The sequence below is a fragment of the Ambystoma mexicanum genome, chromosome 4p (genome assembly GCF_040938575.1).
Source record: "Ambystoma mexicanum isolate Mex_15411 chromosome 4p, UKY_AmexF1_1, whole genome shotgun sequence".
NCBI classification, from domain to species: domain Eukaryota; kingdom Metazoa; phylum Chordata; class Amphibia; order Caudata; family Ambystomatidae; genus Ambystoma; species Ambystoma mexicanum.
The window spans coordinates 609,815,487-609,829,442 of NC_090927.1; the positions used below are offsets into that span (position 1 = coordinate 609,815,487).

General features: G+C 44.8%; 1 protein-coding gene across 5 annotated transcripts in view; it reads left to right on the forward strand.

Moving 5' to 3' along the window:
- The window catches only part of PRIM2 (DNA primase subunit 2), a 1,404,979-nt gene that overhangs the window by 482,635 nt on the left and 908,388 nt on the right, over positions 1–13,956 (forward strand). The window lies entirely within an intron of this gene.

Below are 13,956 nucleotides of genomic sequence, written 5' to 3' on the forward strand. Positions count from 1 at the left end.
ATTACAGACCCTTGTGAGAAACCTGAAGTTGTCTCCCCTACTAATCCCCGGGGATCTGTCATCCAGGTGGCCAGGACACAGCCATCTCTATTGGATCCAGTACCTGGGGGTGGACCAGTGAGGAAGGATCACCTGGATGGGAGGGGGGAATGGACATGGGACACCGACGGGTGAGATGCAGTATCCCCCTTCTTATGACAACTTTTCCCCAACCTTCCACGTAGGATGCACAAACACTTTACCCCGTCCCCTTTTTCCGACTTGAACACTTTTGTATATTACGAAGGACGATGGACTAACACTCGAGCCATTTACCTGACCTGTCCTAACACCAGGCTCAGGCAAAGTCAGGCAATTGACCAGAACCGCACACACCTGACGGCCCTTTCCCTTCCCCACAGGGATGAAAGATGTAGCACAAGAGCGCAATATGAGTAAAGGCAGACTGCACGACGAGAGACCTAACTCAGTGTGCCAGTTCAAGAGGAGGAGAAAGACTGCACATACCAAGAAGGAAACAAGGAGAGAGGAGACCTTGCCCTTTCCGACCAAGGCCCATGAAACCTCCGCAGAAGGAATCGTAAGACCGTGAACAATAGCCAGGGTGTGTTGCAGATGTCAGTGGTACACAAGACCCTCCTCCGCTGATAACTAAGCCAGGTACTAACCTTGACTCCAAAGAGAGAGAAAGCGAAGCAGTTCATCACGGTCGGTGAGTCAAAGGCAGAGTCGATAAGAAACGGAACTGTGTCGAACGAAAAGTAGCTAAAGGCTAATTGAACTATGAACAGTTACAAGAATTATTGATGCACAAAGGTGGAAAACGAGCAACTGAGCAGTCCGGTTCCACGTTGGTGCTCACTCAGGAAACTCTGGGCGATTACCCGATTGTTGAAACTACCATAACCACAAGGCCTTGGGCAAGGTGAGAAGAGGGTCAAAGTGGTCATACAGGCGTACAGCAAAATCCTTTGTACTCTCGAAAGTCTTTGACCGACAGATGATTGTGAAGCTAAGGGAAATGAATCCTGCATCGGAAGAGTTGAATGAAGTCCCGAAATACAGTGTGTTGACAAGAGGGAACCCGGCCGTTGGATGTCCACAGTGAACTGTTTAAAAAGACATTTAGATTTGTGAATGACACAAAGAAGATTGCGTTGAAAGTCATAGTGAACCCGATCGAGGGAGGCAATTAGTCGAGTCGGGTCTGCGCCCGGAAGAGGGGGAACCGGGGGTGAGAAGGCAACACCCAGCGACACGTGAATGCAACAAAGCAAAGTACAAGAGGGAAAAGCCTTTTGAATACATGCCATGCCATGCAAGAGTGACACCAGACAAAGGAAAGCTAATATTCGAGAGGGTTCTGAGCCCAGAAGAGGGGGAACCCAGGGTTGAAAAACTGCCACCCAAATAAAGCCACAAAAAGAGCCTTATAGAACTTTTTGTAGAAACAAGACTTTCAACCTGTCAGGCCCTTGAATGTAGGAAAATATAGCTATCGGAGGTCCAGGTATCCATAAGGAACTTTCTAGGGATCTGCGCCTGGAAGAGGGGGATGCAAGGGTGAAAGGCATCACCCAACGTACAACGAGAGAAGAAACATTTTGTTTATCATTTCGAATACAACAGGCTCACGGCGGCAATAGACTTTTTGTAGAAAATAGACTTAACCACCGAAGGCCCTGATTGCTGAGAGCGTAACTGTTTGCTCGTGCTGGGAAAGCTTGAGCGTGTGCCCTGCTCATAAATCCTACCTTATCCGTGCTGAAAATGTGGGGAAGGGAGGCCCCAAGGACTGCATCCTGACTTATTATTTGTGAGCACTTCCTTCTTTCTTAAGAACATTATCCTGCACTTCTTTTTGTATTTAGCGTAAGGATTGGCAATAGGTTTTTTAGTATAGGCCCTTTTATTTTGACAAGACGCCACTCGGACTGCCTTATTATTGTTTGATGGTCGAAGCTTGCTCCCATCTTAGATTTAGGTTTAGATTAGGCATTTTTCCAACCTTCCTATAATGAACACCCTTGAACTGTGATCACTACTGTTGCCACCTTGAGGTCCTTACACCCTCCAACCGCCAGCTGTTTTATACCAGCTCACAGGAGGCGTAGAGTGGGAGGTCTCAAATGTACAGGGCTACTCAACGGTGGCACAGATTTTCCTCCAGACCGTAATCCCCCAAGCAGGCCTAACAAGTGCCAGAACCTGTGCCCTCATGTCAGCACCCCAGTGGGAGGCTGGTTGTCCCAGTATGTTAATTAGTGGGGAAAAATCACTGACAAATGGGTGCTCAAAATCATTCAACAAGGTCACACCCTTGAGTTTCTGGGCGAATGCACCTGCATCCCTCCCATAAAGAAAATAGACCTACTTCTACAACAAGAAGTAAAGTCCCTTCTAAAAGGAAAAGGGGCTAACAAAGCCATACCATCACACATCTGGGGCTCATGAGTGTACTCCAAATACTTCCCGGTGAGAAAAGTCTGGTGGGTGGAGACCCATCCTAGACCTCGGGCTGCTCAACAAGTTCCTGAAATCAGAGGTTTTGCGTGGTAACACTTCAACACATTATCGAGCAACTAGGACACAGAGACTTCATCTCTCTCTGGACTCGGAGGATACGGATTTCCATGTTCCCATACATCAGAAGCAAAGACGCTTCCTTCGATAAGTAGTGCAAGGCAAGCATTACCGATTCAAGCAAGCATTACCAATTCAAGGCTCTGCCTTTGGGCCTCAAATCAGCTCCAAGAGTCTTGACAAAATGCCTAGCACCATTGGCTGTCCATCTCTACTGAGCAAGCATTCACGTTTACACGTATCTGGATTACTGGCTAATATTCGCCCCCTCCCGGCTGCTGGCTTTGCAGCACACTGAGGAGACCATCAGGTACCTGACTGTTTTCTGGGGTTCTCAATCAACTTTCCAAAGTCATACGTAACGACATCTCAGAACGCTCTGTTACTGGGTTTGCGGTTCAACACCCTGGCATGTCTTGCTACCTCCTCAGAGCAGAGGGTCAAAGCCATAGTCCACAAGATTCATCAACTATCCACATTACAGGTGATGACGGTCCGCTCCATCAAGTATCTGCTGGGGATGATGTCCTCTTGCATCCCATTGGTTCCACACTGCAAGCTTTACATGAGGCCTCTCCAAGAGTTCATTGTTGTTCGAGGGCAGCAAGCGTCAGGTCCCTGAAACGACAAGATTCCCCCACGCCATCATTCCACCAAACTCTCCAGTGGTGGAATCAATGTGAGCACCTCACGCAGGACACTCGTTTATCAGGCTAATGTTGCCACCATTGCTTCCCTGGAGGGGATGGGGAGCCAACACCACACCACAATCCTGCATCAATCCTAAGAGAAAGCCTTACACATAAATGTCTTGGAGTTCAAAGCAGAGTTTTGGGCCTTGAAATCATTCAAACTGCAACTCCAAAACAAGGTGGTTTGCATCTTCACCGACAACATGACAACAATGTTTTATATCCGAAAACAAGGCGGTACCAAAACTGTCCAAGGAAGCTCAAGTGATCTGGTCCTGGGTGTTATCCCAGAACATGTATCCCCTTCCTTTTCACCTACCAGGAATCCACAACACCATTGCGGATTCCCTCAGCAGGGAGGTACGATCATGCCACGAATGGGAGCCCTACCAGAAACAAATTCTTCACATCTTTTCCCAATGGGGTCCCCCCCAAAATCGACATGTTTGCCACGGCACAGAACTCCCAAGGGTACCCAGTTTGCCAGCCGGTATCCTTAAGAAGGGAGTCTGGGTGACGTCTTATCAATCCTGTGTGAAGGTCGGGTCCTCTATGCATTCCCTCTGCTTCCACTACTGCTGTGAGTGCTAAACACACTCAAATGGAGCCACTGCAAGATGATCTTAATCGCCCCAGTATGGCCACGTCACATCTGTTACTCTTTGACATACTTCACCTGATGCTCACCCCTTGCATCAACTGCCCCTTTTGTCGGACCTTTACAGCAGAGACGGAGGATCAATGCTGCATCACAAACCAGCATCCCTAACTTTGAGGGCTTGGCTCATGAAGCTCAGGAATTCGGACATTTTGCATTCCCTCTGGATTCCTGCAAAGACTAGGGCACCCTCTACATTATTCTACAAGCTCATATGGGAAAGTTTTATCATTTGTCAATATCAACAGCTAAACCTTTTTTCGTATCAAAGCTGCACAAGTCTTGCTGTAGCTCCTGTCCCTGCCAAAGGCTGGTTTAGCACACTCATCCATTAAAGTACATTTAGCAGCCATTTCTCAATACACTTGCATTAAAGGCTGACCTTCTCTGTCGTCCCATAGGCTGGTTAAGGAATTCCTCAATGGACTCTTTCATGCTTTTCCTTCTGTAAAAGCTCCAGCATGGGAACTCCAAGTAAATGGGCCCTCCGTTTGAACCTCTCCACTGGGCTCCGCTAGTTTCTATCATGGAAAAACGCGTTCTTGGTGGCCATTACAGCTGCCAGGCGTGTGGGAGAACTGAAAGCCCTCTCTTGTAAGCCGCCGTACCTGGCTTTTCACCAAACCAAGGTAGTGCTCCACACAAATCCTTCCTTCGGGCCTGTGGGCAAAGGCAAATCCCTGGAAAAGACTTCCATTTCCACGTGGCTCTGTGGCTGTATCTCCCATTGCCACAAACTTGCAAACATGCCCCTGCCAGGCAGGCTTAGGTTCACGGGAGCCGTAGCTTCTACCACAGCGTTCCTATCTGGTGTTCCCATGCTTGACATCTGGAGGGCTGCTACGGGGAGGTCTGTCCACACCTTCATGATATTATACTGCATTCACAGACATTCCAGGGAGGAGTCCTGTGTCGGCCAGGCAGTTCCCTGTAACATATTTGCATGAGGTGAGTGTTCCAGAGGTGAGTTTAATTGCTTCTGTTGAGCTATACCACCTCCCGTTGGTTGTGTACATGTACTGCTGTGCAGTCGTATTCTTGAGCATGTGAATCCATGGAAGATCCATTGCTGGAGAAGGAACAAGTTATTTACCTGTAACTGTTCTCCAGCATTGGTTTCTTTCATTGATTCACATGCGACCCTCCCTCCTACCTCTCTATGGCTCTTCTTGGTTCCCACTGCCACATTTTGTGCACTTCCAAATCGCAAGACGGTCAGCAGGGTTGGAGCTAATGAGGACCAATGTCATTGGCTGGGACAGTATGACCCAAAGTGACAGCAATAGGCTATATAAGTGACAAGCAGCTTCACACTTTAAAGCTAAACTGATTTAATATTACAGAGGATTCCCAGCCTGACGATGGGGAATTTTCATGAGCATGTGAATCTATGAAAGAAACCAGTGCTGGAGAACAGGAATTACAGGTAAGAAGCCTGTTCCTTACGAGTCAATGATGTAATTTACAAGCACTGAATTCAGCAGCAGAATAAACCCATTTACAGCATATTTACACTTGAGAGGGTTCCACAAGGTTTAAATACAGGTTGAACAGCCCCAAACTTAAATTCAAAGGCAAAAGATGTGACTAGAGGTGCCGCACTTCAATCCCACACTACACCACACAATGGAAAAGTGAGCGTAGCACCGCCCTTTAACAGCTGAGGTCACTACACCAGAGTTGTTGAAAAAAGCACATAACTCCAAGCCTAGTGTAAGGATGGCATGGTATCACAAGTAAAAATCTAACACAAATGGTTCAAGTTAAAGGGTGTTTATTCAACAGTTTTAAAAGGGTTGGAACATTCCTATCTTGCCCAAATGATAAGATGGGAGTTTTGTTGACCATCAACACAAAAGAAAAGACCGTCCTGGTCAATTTAGTCAACTTAAAAGGCCTAAGCTAAATAAACCTATTTCCTGCCCTCAATCTAATACACACAAAAAAAGTGATAGCAGAAATATAGCTTCTCATAACAATAATGGGTGTAGTGTTCTCAAAGGAGTTTTCAAGGAGCAAAGTAAAAAGAAGAAATGTGTATCAAAGAAAATATCAGAGTAGCTGCATATTACAATATTAACTCCCTTCCCCAAGTTAAAGGCACTGGGTTAGGCAGAGCTCATTGGCAGCGGGGCACACTCTGGCGTGAAAGCACTTCGACCCAGCTTTGGCTCATTCGTTCAGACAGTTCCTTAGTCAATGTTGATAAATACATAGTTCCACAGTTCCTTGAAGTTAACTTAGTTCAGTTTCACAAATTTGGATCTTCCCCTCAGCCGGGCTCAAACTTCCTTCATAACGCGGGATTCGCTGTCCCCAACTTTCCTTGGCAACCCTTAGTCGGGTTCACATTTGCCTTATCAATAGTTCTTGTTCAACACTTGTCAAAGACTTTTGACTGAACGAGGTGTCTTTCACATTTGCTTTCCCTCGTATGACCCCTTTGACTTTATCAATGATTTTCATTGGCCTCTTGGTATTTGTAGCTTCACTCTTTCAATCTTTCTTTTCCTCATGTTCGCTCAGACTTTCGACAAGGTAAATCCTTTCACCTGACTTACTCCGTTATTATATCTTTCTCTATCACACAATCGTTCACTTTACTTCTCTCGCTTATTATATCTTTCTCTATCACACAATCGTTCACTTTACTTCTCTCGCTGTTTCTCGGCACAAGCGCAGCCTTAGTTTCTGCGTTACTAGGTCTCTACAAACTTCTTGGTTTCGCTCGCGATAGCACGGTACACACACAGCCTTTCCCGGCAGATGTTTCACTCCAATATCTATGCACAACGGTCTCTCGTAACACATTCACCAATGGCATAGAATGTATTCTATCGCGGCTCTCTTTTGAACTCCAGGTTCTTGATAACACAGCTTATTTCTCCTTCCAACTCGTTCATCTGAAGGGGATGCTGGTTATCCTAGAACAAACTGGAGGAGTTTTCTTTGAAGCTTCTATCACGACCCTCCTGCTTATACTAAGATGGCCACGGTCTTCCTTGCACCGTCTCGTCGCCTCGCCTCTGCATCCAGGGTCGCCTCTTCCTGCTGGGAACAGCTCTCGTGCTGCTTTGCTCGCCTTGCTCTGTGTGCTTCGGAGCTCTGCCTTTTAGCCGGGTGGGGAGTGTTAACAAGTCTCAAGTGTGTTTTCTGGGCTTGGTTAGCCTGACGTGCCTGACTTGTGTTATTGAAGAAGAGACATGGCAACTCACAAAAGGTAAAGCGTCCATGGTCTGTCCTTCCCTTCCTTACATAACAGTGGGATTGTAAGGTTTGTGGGAGTGGTTGTGTTTTCCTGGGTTTTTAGAAAGTTGATCTAAATTACTGTCAGAAAAGGAATAGGCATGTTGGTGTGAATGGGGTAGTCAACAGGAAAATGGGGATTCTGGGAGATGTAGTTTCCCAATGCCACTGGGGTTTGGTTTAAGTGATGTGGTGTTTTTGATACATGTGGAGAATGTCAAAGGGCAAACGGAGCAGGAATGATAGTGTCCCAAAATAGCAGAGCGGGTGTATGGTGATGGATAATTGGAAAAAGGGGGTGGATGATATTGTGGAAAATAGCTGATCTCTCTTTCAGCACGAAGAGAGTCAAATGGCATCTCTGGATTTTGGGAAATAGGTAGTTTCCTGTCTCAGGGTAAGAATTAAATCTGTTACAAAATGGGTTTGAGAAATGATTGAACGCTGGTTGATCTCTATAGTGAAAACAGGGATTATGGGATTAAGGTTTTAGTTTGGTATTGAAATCACAGGAAAGTCATTCAAACCCTTGTCGGGATAAAGGGGACAGTTAGGTTCTGGTGATGGAATGCATCTCAATTCCCCCACTTGTGTTCCTGAGGTGTTCTTTGTTTTCATCTGTCTTTGCATTTTCCTAATAGGTTTAATAGATGCAGGGGGGTGGGGGGGTTGTTGGATTTTCCTTTTGGTAAGGGAAATTCATTGGGTGGAAGGGAGGGTTATAAAAGCCTCCAGGACTTTGTCCTCCTCACCTTCTTCCCTGGTGTAAAACCGTGTCTCACCTGGAGCATTCCTCTGAGCATAGCTCTGGGCTCCCCAAACCCGGTGATCCTCCCTCGCTCGTCCACCGCTAGGGTTTGGGTAGGAGAGCGCAGCACTTCCCTGGCCACCTGGATAAGGGATCCGTGGAACCTACCTGGGAGAAAACCCTCAGGTTTCTAACAATAGGCATATGCACATGGAAGAACGCAGAAAACGCAAGGGGTGCAACAGGCATGTTACAACCCAAAGGGACTGCAAAAACAGAGTCTGCCTAGGCACTGGGGAAAACGCAGGAGTATATTTTGCTGGATCAACTGAAGTGCATGGACCACCACACCTCAGTTGGTGCCGACAATGGCATGGTGAAGAGCATGAAGGGAGCGCACAGGTTTCAGAGGCAACAGAGCCCCAGCAGCATGGAGGACTGCCCTCAAACCTGCCTGGCTGCAGCCAGGGACAAGGCTTAGGCAGGCTTGGCAGCAGAACACAGGCTGGCAGAGTCTCTCTAGATGGTTTCCAGAGAAAAAGCCACCCGAAGCCAAGGCATTTGGGCTAAAGTAACCAAGGGACAGTGTCGATCTAAACGCAAATAAATTCCTACATTACAACAACACCTCTATTACTAAAATGATACAATGAAGTTAACAATTTAAGAAATCGCACATTTTCTGAGTTCACAAAATTAAATTAATGCAGCTACCAGAAAGTCTCTAACATCCTGCAGTTAGTCATATGTCTGCTATCTCTTTTTCCCTGAGGGGGAAAGGAGCCTGGAACCTTCCTTCATTAGAGGGATAGCGAGAGTGGAAAAAACAATGCAACGTTTTCCAAACGGGATCTGGGCGATGGGCAGGGCAGCTGAGCTTGGAGCACTGGAAAATTCCAGCCCATTTAAGTTAAATAAGTTCATAGAATAGAATGAGGGTCCGTAAGAGATAATCGCTGTCCAACGGAAAAATGTTTTTCTGCTCCATCTACAGTGTAACTAGCGTTGAACCAGTTAAAAAAGATTGTACTTAATATTATGATTTCCTAAAGAATTGTCAAGCCACGACTCACTAAAGGAATACGTGTGAGAAATGTCAAACTGCAATGTATATAGTACAGGTCAAGCCTTTCCCCAGTTAATTGGGAGGTGCGGGCCAAGCGTCAGACGTTATATCCCCTGAAAAAGAAGCAGCAAGATAACTCTACCCCATGCTATACCTTTCCATTCTTCCTTTAACCAAATAGGCATATGGCACCTCAGTTGGAGCTGTTGAATCCTCGAAGGGAAAGGAATGCTGGGCAGCCACTCCACATGTCCGCTGGCCAAAGTTCACAACCTGGAAGGGAATATGGTCGTCCCTTTTAGTTTGGATGTTTCAAACTTTATTTTGTCATCAATATTGACAGTAATAACAGATGCCTCGATGGTCAAATGTGACAAGCTTCTCAATGAGTCACAAGACTTATTCAATACGTTTACCGTTTTAATTACAAAAATGGTGTTCTAAAAACATTTTGGGAAGGCAGTCTAGATAAGGGGTCCCAGTACATCTTTGCCACAACCTTTGAGGGGGCTCGCAATGCCCTATCCCAGTCTCCCCTACTCCAGCAGGTCTTATTGCAGTGCTGATTAACTAAAGCCAGGACACCCATACTGTCTGATCTCTCCCTATCGTAGGGAGGGCCTATAGCCTGTGGCCTAATCACGGACTCCCTCAGGGACGTCTCAGGTGACCTAGCTGTGTAGATTGATTGCCCTAGTGTCCTTATCCTTCGGAGGTCAGCATCTCAACCTGTTCTTCACTCGCCTCTTCCCACGACAGACATTTCTCTCTGCAATGGATCGTTTCTCCCCCTTCTCCTGTCTCCACTCCAACTGCCTTTTGATCTTATCCGCTTCCCTCCAAATTTCACCTCCTCCCCCCAATACACTGCTTCAACTCTTCTGCATTCTCCTGCCTCTACCTTACCCCTCATCTCTCACCCTCCTACCCTCAACTCTCCCTCTAAATTACCTACAACCACTCTCCAACTCGCAACCAATTGCTACGCCTTTCTCACTCCTAACACCATATCTCCTCTTTCTGTAAACACTCCAAAGTCTCCACCAGCTGCTTTATTTCTCACCTCCCTGCCAAACTCTCTCTCCCATACACATCTGACAGGCAAACTGAACCTGCTGGCTTTTTAAAGACCTCTCCTTACTGTCTGGGCACTTCCATCTGCTCTCATTGGTTGCCAGTCAGCTGCTTTCCAGAATTATTCTCTATTTTAACAATCCCCTAGAAGTGTTTTCAGCCTCCATCGTTGCCATGCGGCCACTGTGATTCTTTGTTCTTCAATGAACGGAGGATAGCACAGGGGCAACGTGCTGGTCTTGGAAGCGAGACCATGCGTTTGAATCCCGGATCCGCGCTTAGAAACCCAACTCTGGTATTAAGCGCGTTATAAAAACACAATTAAATAAATAAATACATTTTTTAATATATATATTTTTTTAAAACCTCTTTGGTCCCGTCTTGGATCCAAGTACTTTGTTGCCTTTAAAGGTTTTCGGTAAAATGCTCTGGGCTCCCCTAGTGCTGGGCAGCTCCCCACAGGTCCTGCTGCCCTAGTGCTCCCCCATAGGCAGTCTAGGGTTTGTGGTATAGGTGTTTGGTCTCCCATTTGGCGCCCGAATGGGGAAGCCCAATTAATTCGAATTTGGAAACCTGTTTACTTTTGTGCCATGCCGCCCTTATCCATTGGGCCCAAGTGCATTCGTTTTTCTCTGAATGGTGGTGTTTCCCAGGAACTATTATTCATCCCAGGGTCTGAATTGTCTGGTGCATGCTGTAGTTTCTTGGGAACCATCTGAAAAAGTGGAAAGAGAGACTTAGTCAGGAAAGAGGCTGATGGGCATCGGGAGGGAGGCAGAGGCACCAATGTACATGCGCAGCACCATGCATTCTGAGGAGCTGGGGTGGTGCCCTCCACTCCCCCACATGACTTATGTGGTAGGTCTGGCTCTGGTGTTGCCCTAGTAGGCCAACTACCCCAGGTTGAGAGGAATCCTTGGCCCACCTTGACAGGGTTATACCCCTTGACCCTGTCACATAAACCATAATGTCTGCAAGGTCATTAATTGCAAGGAGAATGTAATACAAAGTCATATGGAAACGCACTTTCAATCCAAAGAATTGAAATCCCGAGAAGGCAGTATTGCTGTATTTGCTAGTGTAGATTAAAACAAATATCTGAGCCCATAAATGCGTTAAGGACAAATAATATTCTAATTGTATGTGTTTCTACATTTTCACTTATCCTGCAATAAGGCATTGTGTTTGATTAATAAACTTTGGCTCCTGTCTTATGAATAATTTGTTCAAATCTTTGCCTGGAATGTTTTTCACCTCCGTCGTTGGTGTAGTGGTGGCCCCGCCAAACCATGTCTTGGGGGTGGGGGGGGGGGGGGGGTTTCAGCCAGAGGCTAGAGAACAAAATGTTACGTTTGCTGCGTGGGATGGATCACTCCAGCACCACTGTGCATGTCAGGAACCTCTCCCTGTTGGCGTGGAGCGTAGTCTCTGAAGGCTACCCTTGAGGGAATCCCTCAGAGGTGACAGATTTTGGAAAACGGTAAAATAAAAATAAATGTAACTGTGTGTATGCGTGCAAGGGTTTTGCATGTTTGTTATGTTTGTTTTCAGGTGTGCGTGCATAAAAAGGTGTTTTAGGTATTATGTGATGTGTCTGTGAATGAAAGATTGAGTGAACATGTGAATGAATGAATGAATGAGTGACTGACTGTTGTGTGAATTTTTGTGTGCTGGGCCGGCTACCGAGGAGCGAATTGTGTGGGGGGGTTCTCTACCACGGCATCCATGATAAAACAAGCATGATATGTTATTACATTTCTTGTCTGGCATTTTATTGCAGCCAGTCTAGCTATTTTTTACACTGGCATGTCATTATTATCTGTGCATTTATGCTAAAGTAAGTACAATTGTTATTACGTGGCTAGATTGGCATTTTGTTGCAAGCAGTCTATCTAGTTCTTACTCTTGAATGGCACTTTATTCTGTGCGTCAAGGGTAAGCAAAAATGTGTTATTACATGTCTAGACTGGCCTGCAATGTGCAGCCAGTTTGGACAGGTTTTGTTATTGTGGCGTGGCATTTCTTTTTTTTGTTTACATTTTTTTTTATTAAGAATACAAGATTTGTACAATACTTGGAACATCATAGTATGGTCAGCATAGACATTACAAAAAATATTAGAGCAAGATGTCAGTCATTATTATTAATAGTGTGACTAAACACACCAACCTTGTATAATGAATATGAGGAAATGAGCACAAATGCAGTAGGCTGCAAATTAGCATAAACTAGTAGTTATATAAGGTACGTATGATGAAGAACTTGATTACAAACACTAAACTAATGTGACTAACATGAACACGAGGAGGGGAAAAGGGAGGGAGCAATGGTTATCGCGAAATGCGAAAACCAGCATTATATTTTCCAAATGCTTAGAACTTAACCATACCTAGAAAATCTAGCAATAGTTGCCATTTTAATTCATGTGTATACAGTAGTTGTGGGGACAAAGCATTACATTTTTCCATTCTGTGTATATTGGAAACTGAATTCCCCATACTTTAAAGTGAACACTTTTGAGATCCTTCTAATTGGAGGTAATAGTCTGAATTGCAATGACCAAAAAGGAATCAAACAAGCAACATTCATTCTTGTTTATAGAGGGTTGGATACTTTTGCTTCCATGAAATAAAACTGTAAAGGAAAACACTAATTGAATCTTAAAAATGCATTCTAAGTTGTCCACACCTACTTCCAAAAACATTGAACATGCAGACATTCAAACATAGTATGTTTAAACGTTCCCTGATTGCAAAGACAACTCCAACATTTATCATCTTGGGGTAGGCCCCTTTTGGATAGCATTAATGCAGTGATATACGTCCTATGATGGAAGAAGAACATTGTTTGGAGCAGGCTAGCTGAAGCAATTGTCTTGGAAATATTGGACCACACATAGGGCCAGCTCCTCTGTGGGTGTCATTTAGAAAGCAGTCTTGATTCCACGCCTCTAGACACTGAAGTAAAATTCCATCCGTTGGCGTAGATGAACTGGCTTTGTATAACATGACCGCTGTGACATCACGGTTAAATAAAGTAATCTTTGGGTGGAAAAGGTATTTGCATTATACATTTGGATATTATAATTTTCCATAATAGCCTCCAATAGCCTAGCATATTGCTGTAAAAGGAACAATGGTGCATGAAACCTGGCTATGAACTCATCAAAAGTGAGAGGAATACCTTGATGAACAGCTGTCCCACATATTTAATGCCAGGAGAAAGCCATGGTCTCCAACATAGGGTTCTTTTGTTGATTTTTATTAGGGGGTTCATCCAAATATATTGGGAAATGAACTGAGATCTTTTTGAAGCTAGCGGTAGCGAATATGATCAAAGGTACAAAATACAGACATTAATACTAGTACTATTGAAACATTTATTGTTTTTACTATAAGGGCAATCTATTAGGGTATGTGGGGTAACCATCACTCTCTCTATAGCATATCAATTAGTCATATTATGAATTGTAGGGATAAACCACAGCTGAACTTGTCGTAAAATAAAGGCTGAGTGGTAATTTTTATAATCTGGGAAATTTACTCCTCCCTTTGTTCTGGGCTTACATAATAATATCCTTAGTTTCTATTTCCCCCCAGAGAAATGTGAGGATGCAGGTGTCTAATGATTTCAAAAAAGAAGCAGGAATATGAGTTTGAAGCATATATTCATAATAGAGTATAATAGGGGAAATCATCATTTTAACAGTTTCGAGTCTACCCCACCAGGATAAGAAAAGGGGGGAGCAAGAATGTGTTAACTCCTTCACCTTAGCTAGAATATTGGCTGTGTTATGTTTAATTATGTTTCACTGAGGGCTCAATGTGAATACCTAAATATTTGATACCAACTGGACACCATTTCATCCCAAACCTTGCAATGCGCTGCT